The sequence below is a fragment of the Sylvia atricapilla genome, chromosome 6, assembly GCF_009819655.1.
Source record: "Sylvia atricapilla isolate bSylAtr1 chromosome 6, bSylAtr1.pri, whole genome shotgun sequence".
Classification (NCBI taxonomy): domain Eukaryota; kingdom Metazoa; phylum Chordata; class Aves; order Passeriformes; family Sylviidae; genus Sylvia; species Sylvia atricapilla.
This window is the reverse complement of record NC_089145.1, coordinates 58,909,077-58,917,624: the sequence shown is the minus strand read 5'-3', so window position 1 is coordinate 58,917,624 and position 8,548 is coordinate 58,909,077.

Genomic DNA, 8,548 nt, shown 5'->3' with positions numbered 1-8,548 from the left:
ACTTCAGAGAAGCTTAAGAGCAGTCTTTGAAATTTCATTTACTTCTGCTTTCAATACTTATTGAAAGGGGTTTGGGATTGTTTTTTACTGTTTGTTTCTTTCCTTTTTTTTTTTTTTTCCCCAAAGCAATCAAACTAATGATACAAGGTAGTTTCCTTTTTAAGTGTGAATCCTTGCATTCCCTCTTCCTAATTAATCCCATTGCCAAACCCCATTCACTTTTGTAATAAAAGTGGCCCCTTTTCGGTTGGGTCTGGTATTTACAACTGCAGGGCAGAAAATGTCTTAGTACTACTTATTTGTTGTTACACCATGAAGAGCAACAGTGAACAAATAATAAATAATGTCTGAGGGAAACATGTTGCTAAGATTCGGAAAATTGACAAAAAGAGCTGTCTCGCTTAGTGTGGCTTTTTAGACAAAATATTTTTTGTCTTCTGCATTCATTAGTATGTTTAAAAACACGATTCTGAGTTTTGAAGCATTGCCTCTGACCTCAACAATAGTACACGTTTATAAATATGTACACAGTCAATATTAAATCCCAGATTTTAAAATAATACCTTTTAAAGCAAATACTGTATTCTAGTGTTTTAAAGGATGTTAATCCATAGACAAGCTTTGGCATCCTTCACTCTGAAGTTACAGCCACTTTTTTTGGAAAGAAAGCATTTTAGACATTACATCTCGGCTGTTATGTAAAATGGGAAGCTGTTTAGTGCCTTTTTGAAATGCATGATGCAAAGAGTCTGAGCCTTTTAAATACATACGTTGCACAATCAAAATTAAATTACATAGATATAATGCATTAAATAGGGGGCTTCTCCTTGGAAAGTCGTTGGCCTTATAAAAGTTAACTCTGCACCCTCCTCTGGGCTAGAATATTGGTTAAATAGTTGCAATAAGAAGAAAGATGAGATGCTATTTAAAGGCATTAGGCAAAGTGTAGACGTTTAATACAGGTGACTCAGCTGTGCATTCAGTTAATATGGAAATAATTATTATAATGTAGCACTTCATTATTTATAATGCATTAAATGGAGATTTTTGTATGATGCCTTTACAAACAGGTCTCTTGCATAGCTGAAAACTGAAGTACACAAAAATTAAAGTAAGTAAAGAAGGGCAAAAAGATCTTTTAAAAAGCAATGTATATGATTTGATGATTAAGAACAGATATTAACACATAGAATTATAAACCACACTGTTCAGTGGTTTAATCTCTGGTTTTATGGAATTTTTAAAAAATATCTTCTCTGGTACAGGAATACTGTCTGAAATAATTCCTTAATTTGAATGAAAAAGCTATATACTTTCTAGTTATTTTCTTCATGTAGAGTGTGGGAGATGTTTATTCTAAAGCTCTGATGAAGCCCTGATGTGAGAAATGTTATAAAGCATTTCATGTTGACTGGAGCTAATTAACAGCGATGCTTCAGTGTTGTCCTCGGTTTTAAGCAGGAATACACAGCACAATACCTTTTATTTTGCTGTTCAATAGATTTTTCCTTAAAACCAGATAAATTCAATATCCTTACCATTTTAACTGTGGGTTTGTTTGGGGTTTTTTCCTTAAAAAATTCTTGGTGGATACACTAGAAATATTTCCAATGGCATGTTGCTTTTTATGTTTTAAAGTAAAATGTAGTTGGGTGAATTTGTGCCCTTCTCTAAGTACAGTGTATTTGTGAAGCATACTGCTTTGTGGCTGCTTTTCTAAATCAGAGCTATATTTTTAAGGTAGATATACAAAGAAAGCAAGTTCAGACATAGAGAAAGCTGAAAGAAAATCAATTATTTATTTTCCCTGCTCTCATACACAAGATAACTTTGAATCAGAAGTAAATGCTGCTCTCCTCTACATCCTACCTTTACCTCTGTTTGTGGAGATGCACTCAGGGAGTTAAAAACTGGAATTATAAAAAGCTATTTCAGTGCTGTAAAAGCAGGAGTTTTCTTATTTTGCAAATCAGGTTGTTTAAATATTAAAGATGTGTGGAATGTGTAAGAATTCATCATCCGACTTTATCTGGTGCCTCTGGAATTTTAATATCTAGAGATATGCAGTGCAATGAATTTTATTTAATATTAGAACAAACCACCACTTGCAAATAATTTGCTTTTAAACATCTCATGTTTCCCATTGGCTACACACACATACAAAAGAAATCTCTGTAATTTTGATCTGACTGCTAATTTACCCATCACCTCTTCATGCCCCTTTTCAAATTCTTTACCCTTATTTCAAAAGTGCTGTTTTATTTTTCCTAGAAAGTTTCTTCATTCCTGCCCATACTGACTCTGAGAAGTCAGACCAAGAGATTTAACTAAACTCAGAGGGTCTAAAACTAGTCATTGGAAGATTTCAGGTTCAAGAACTTCAGCTCTGCAGCACATAGGAGCCAGCCTGCAATGGGAGCTCTATCTCCCACTTGGAATCTGCATCTTTTGAAGTCGTACCTTGTGATCAGTCTGTGCTCACTGCTCTCATTGACCCTCTGGGGCATCAGATTCTCGTTATGCTAAAGAGGGCTGTAGGGACAGCAGGAACAGACAGTTGGCTAAAGCATGCAAAAACAAGCTCCAGAGTGCAAACACCAGAGTAAAGTCTGTCAGCTGTTGGATTGCAGAAGAAATCAATCCCAACTGAAATACTGTGTGTATTTTATGCTGACAGTAGGTAGGACCTACCCTTTCTCTCCATCCGCTGTTATGCCCCTCAGACAACCATGACATATTCTTGGACCCCTATGAAATCACACTTCTATAAAGTGGAATTGGAGCTGAGAGGCCTCTTCAGGCTTGGGGTCAGTGAGAGTGTACTACATCTTTTGTTTCTGTTACGCTGCTCCTGCTGCTTCTAGGGATTTGAGAGCACAGAGAATAAGAAGAGACTTGTGACTGAGATGTTAGCTGCACAGTTCAGCAGGCTATTTTCTTGTTCCTCCTCTTGCTACAAATTTCTAGAAGATCACTGAGCCTGTTTCTTCTGCTCTCTCTAACCCATTTTCTTCATTTGGGTAAAACTCTTTTCTCACTCTTTTTCTGTGGTTGAAGCTGCTCCTGTTTCTGGGGTTTAGACACTGCAGTCGGATGGTTCAGCTCCCCTTAATCTATACATCATTATCACCTTTGCACCAGAAAGTAAGAATCATCAAAGGTGTTGTGTGTGACAGTGGTCATCCACACAATAGAGAAAGCAGGAATCTCTGACAGTTCAGAGCACAGACAGGTTTTCAGTCTTTTTCATCTGCAGAAAAAATATATACTGAAATTGCAACTTGTGGTAGGTTTCCCCAGGGCTTAAGAAGAAAATAGATTCTGCTTGTAATAAATCAGTGTTCAATCACCTATTTATATTAAACACCGTTCTATGGAATTAAGTATTCAAAAAAGGAAAATTCTCTCCTTCAATATAACCAGTATATATTCCAATTCTTCCATATCCTCCTGTCTCCCCTCTATTTCCTCTGGCTTTATGATTTTATGATTCTTCTTTGGGTTTATGATTTTCCTTGGGGTTTCTTATCTTCCTCTTTCTGTGCAGCCATTTGAGTTCCCATTATTACCATCTGCATTTCCCGTCACCCCTTTGTCTCCTTCCTGTCATCACTTACTAAGATTTTAAAAACAAAGTAGCTAAAATTGAAATGCTTTCTGAAGGCATTAACTTTGGTTTTATGTTTATACTTGGTTAACTCTGAGAGTTAGAGGCATCTGAAAAATGGGACTGCAATTCCTGTACAGTCTGAATATATCATCTGGGTCATTGAGATATATTACAGAAGCCATATATCTAACATCTCAGGTCTCCAAACCGTGTGCATTTTTTTTAAATAACGTTAGTCTAGCAGGTGACCACATTGAGGTCAGATCATACTTTTCCATTAGAAAGTATTGTGCTGTTTTTTTCTGGAAGTACCCTTATTGGAAGTATTTTGGTGGAGCAAAGTTTTCCAAAAGCAACCCTCAAGTCTTATTTCAATTGTATTGTACTAGATACTGGATATGAAGCTAGAATTGAAAAGATAATCTGATTCTTAGCATAAAAGTGAAAACCATGTTTCAGATTAATTGAGATTTCTCCTTTTCCTGACTGTGTTGGGTTTGAAGAAGCCCTTTTACTTGAGGTGTTAAAGGCTTATTGCAGCAGCCTGTCAAAGCACATCCTTCAGCCCCAGTTAGCTCCTGATACACCAGCATGAACTGGTAGCAGAGCTGACTCCTGTGCCCTCTCTCTCCCTCTTTCCCTGCAGAAACTCTTAGACTGGAAACAGAGAAGATACACAGGGAGCAGAAAAGTGGGGCTCTGGCAATGAGAAAGAGAAGTATTTAATCTAGTGAAAGACAGGTGGTAAAAGCTTTCTGGAGGCCTCTTTCTCTTGGGTCACATACACAAAGAGCCCAAATTAACTGTAGCTTGGATAGAGACAATGAGAAATAGGTTGCCATGTGTTTCCATCATGTGACTGCTTTCTCCAGACAGACCAAAACCATCAGGGAACTTGTCTCAGGACTGAGTATGGGAGCCCTGTAACAGCTGATCCTACCAGGCACCATGGATTTGTGGGGAGTCTAGTGTGGACTTTTCAGTGGAAATTAAGATTTCAGTACATTCATGTGCCTGTGTGATGGCAGTTTGCCTTGTTATGTTGAGAAGGCCGTGTTCCTGAGATTGGAATGACCCCAGGAGCTCACAAACTGTGAAGTACAGGTGTGTATAGGTGTGTCAACAGAGATGAGTAAGTAATGCCACTCCCTGAGAAGGGAGGTGGCTGGGATCGGTTCACTGGCTTGTTGAGAGTACACATGTGATGGATGACACAGTAAGTACAGAGAAGCAGTGTTTTCCATGTGTATTGAGCATTAACAAAAAGACAGGAGTACTTTTCTCCAACTAAAAAATTTGTTCCCATTCACTATTCCAGAGTTTTATAAGGGTAAAAGCTTTGCAAACTTCTTTGTACATTGAATTCAGGTTAGGTGTAGCATAGATGTAGATGTCAGGTTATCAGTGTTACCTTTGTAATTGAGTGGTTAATGGTCTTGATCTCCAGTAATACCCTTTCTGAAAAAGAGAGCACTGAGACATTTCAAGGACAAAGAGGCTTTGTTGGTGTAGGATTCCTCAGAGTTACTGAAACTGAGACAAGAAAGAGCCAGTGTGTATCTTCTGTGTTACTGCCTGCACACAGCAGGTGACCACATGTCACCCAGTAATTTCTACATCAGGGTTCTGTGCATGCTGCAGAAAGACATACACCTTCCATTTAAGTGATAGAGGATTTAGCACTCTTACACCTTCACTGTTGAACATTTGCACCTTATTTCAGTTGGAGTTTTCCTAGCCTAAGCTTTCAGCTCTAAGGTGTCATGTTTCTTTCTACTTAATTAAAATAACATCTGGTATAGGAAATCTTCTCCTAGTTACATGTAAAGAATCACTGTGTCACCTCAACCTCTTTGCTGCTGCCCTAGAATAATACACTTCATTGATTTCATAGACAGAAAAAACCCACTTGTATTCCATAAATAAATGTAACTAAAATGTCATGTCTAAACTGGGGTGGAAATGGAAGATACTGTTCGTATTTGCAAAGGTATTTTTTAAAAACCCAATACTCCTAAGAGTATCATATTGGAAGAGAAAAGAGTTTGGAGTGTGGCATGTATTTTTGTTTCCATTTGCTATGTGAATTAAACAAGCAAGTGGTGACTTGTCCTATTATGAAAAGACTCACAAAATCTTGTGATTTTTTTTTCTTCAGAGGACATACCAACTATTCAGGATAACATTTGTACTGCTCAAAATAGTGATGTATATAGCTCATGCTCTAAACTAGATAACACTAGAGGACATTAAGAAATAAGAGGACATTAGAAACAAGAGGAGACCTTTGTATCTCAACAGGAAAAAAAAAATGGTTTCTCCAGGTTCCTCCAATTTCTGCAGCTTCTAGAAAGAAGGTTGCATTGCACACTGCATGAACATCATGATGGAACTGATTCCAAGATACAAAGCACCATGAGAAAGAGGAACCCTACCTTTCAATATATCACCACAAAAGAAGTTGCCCTATGTCCTCTGCCTCTTTCAGAGCTCAGGAAAAGTGAGACCTTGAACAGCCAAATGTGAGTCCTCATGGTTCAAAGGTGCTGCTATTCTTGATACACCCAGATACACCTGGGAAAGTCCAATAATTAATGGAGTTCAGAAAGCTTCCAGTCACAGTTCTGATAGCACTCTTTGAAGCTGATTATTCTATACTTAGCCACTTTGAGCATCTTGTTTTAGAAGCAATAGGTAGTAGTGTTGTCCAGGGAAAGGGTATCGAGATATATGAGCTACTGGTCTGATTTGACTTTGCCTTTTTATATAATTTTTTCTCTAAGCCCAAACATTGCTCTATGAATAATGTTCTAGTTCCTAGGAACTTCTGAATACTCACACCATCCCCATTTCTTTCCTGTCATGCACTATTGCCAGGATTTTTGTCTAAGGTGTAATAGCCTCGTACACCTCCATAAGCCTTACCCCTTCATTCAAGGGTTTTATTGGTGCAGCATATGACTGGAAATGAGTGACAGAAATTTTCCTCACTTCAGTCAGTGAAGATCAGCAGAGAACTTTCAGAATACACCATCTCACATTCCTTATTCCTCCAGGCTTTGGTACTAGTGTGCATTACAGTGTAAGTTCTTTATTGCCAAGCAGACTCTGCATCATTCCCTTTTTTCCCCTGACTATTTTTGGAATAGGCTGGCCTGGATGAGACAAGGCACCCAGAAAGAATGTGACTGCAAAGATGTTTTTGAAACCTGTTGTCCTCTTTGGAGACATCTACCTTTCCCAGTTCTTGACAAAGTTCAGATTGTGACCAAGGCAAATTTTTTCTACTCAAAAATGGGAAAAAATAGACCCATTTCATTGTTCTGGGCACATTATCTTAAAACAATCAATAATAAAGATTGCATAGATTGCGTATTGAAAAGTCAGGGATTACAAATAATATGTTTCCACTATTTATATTGCTAGAGAACATGTTTGTCCTGCAGCTTATGTCTTACAAAGCAGTCTTTACATCTGGGTTTCACGTAACTAAATTGTTAGGTAAGAGAAACAAGAAAAAATACTGAAATGCTTTCGTCACTGAGGTGTTCCTTTCTACAGACAAGTTCCTCACTGTTTCATAAGAAATCCCAGTGCACTGAATCTGGATGCATCGGGTTTTACTCCAGAATAGATTTGTCCAAGTGACAATAGCCCCAGAAAAAAAAAAAAAAAAAGAAAAAAAAAAAAGAAAAAAAAAAAAAAAAAAAGGCAGGAAAACTCATGATTTAACTTCTTCACTTAAATATACCTGTAGCATAGAGGATTTCTGAATAAAACAATATTTTTTTTAAAAAAGCAACTCTATAAAAATGTGTTGTCTTGTGTGCAGCTGTGTTGAGGCTTTTTGACTGCCTGTTACTGGCTTCTGCAGCAGGCAAATCTCTTCTCACCTCTTAGCTTCCCAAAAATACTCACTAAAGGAGTAATGTAATTACATCTTTAGAAGCCAAGAAAACTTTTCCATTAATTTCAGCACAAGGAGAACAAGGCTACTTCTGCATGTTTTGAAGGCCTTTTTCCAACTTCTCTACAGATCTGTTTTTGATAACATTGGGTCCACCCTTTCTCTACTTGGAAAGACTTTGTCCACATCCTAGGAAGTTGTTGGTTGCAGGTCGTATTTCACTTTCCATATCAAAAGAGCCTGCTGGTATGCCTCTTAGCATAATTCAGAGACTTATCACTTAAGACCCCTTTGCTCCCGATTTCAGCACATCAGTTTTCTGTGGTACTGTGTTGTAAAACCTGTTCTTCCTCAGTGAAGTGTCAAAATCATCAAAATAGACTAAGTTCACTTGCCTACAGTCTGACCAGCTGCCTCCTGTTTCTGATAAAGTCTGGAGTCTTTTGGAGAACAGGATTCCATGGTGCTTTTGCAGAGCTTTGCACATGTTAGCATCGCTCTGGCTTGTTTCTTCATGCTTGCTCTCCATTCTTACAGCAGCCTCTCTCATTATCCTAATCCTGTGTGAGATAATGCTCGAAGAAAATGCTTGATTCTCTGGTTTTTTCCTTTTCTAGAAGCATTTTTCAACATGCCTGTTGAGAAAAATGCCTACCTCCTAGCTTTAGTCTCTCCTTTATTGCTTCTCTAGTTCTTGCTTCAGTCTCAAGCAAGGATAGTACTGAAACTGTCTGTTTCTTTTGTCAAAGTAGAACCTTTGCTGCATTTACTTTACCATAAGTCCAGATCTTTCTGCCTTCTGTGAATAAGCCACACACAATCCAAGGTGCTACAAGCAGAGGAATGAGGAGGGGCAGCAGAAATACGGGGTTACTCTTGGACTGACACCCAAAAAAGTCATCATTTGAACTCATTCAACTCTGTTCAAGCCTAATGTACAAAAGATTGAGCTGTGGCCTGAGTCACTTTCCACTGTTTAACAATCTTTTAAGGCAAGAATTGCCCACTGTTTCAGGAAGAAAATATTTTTG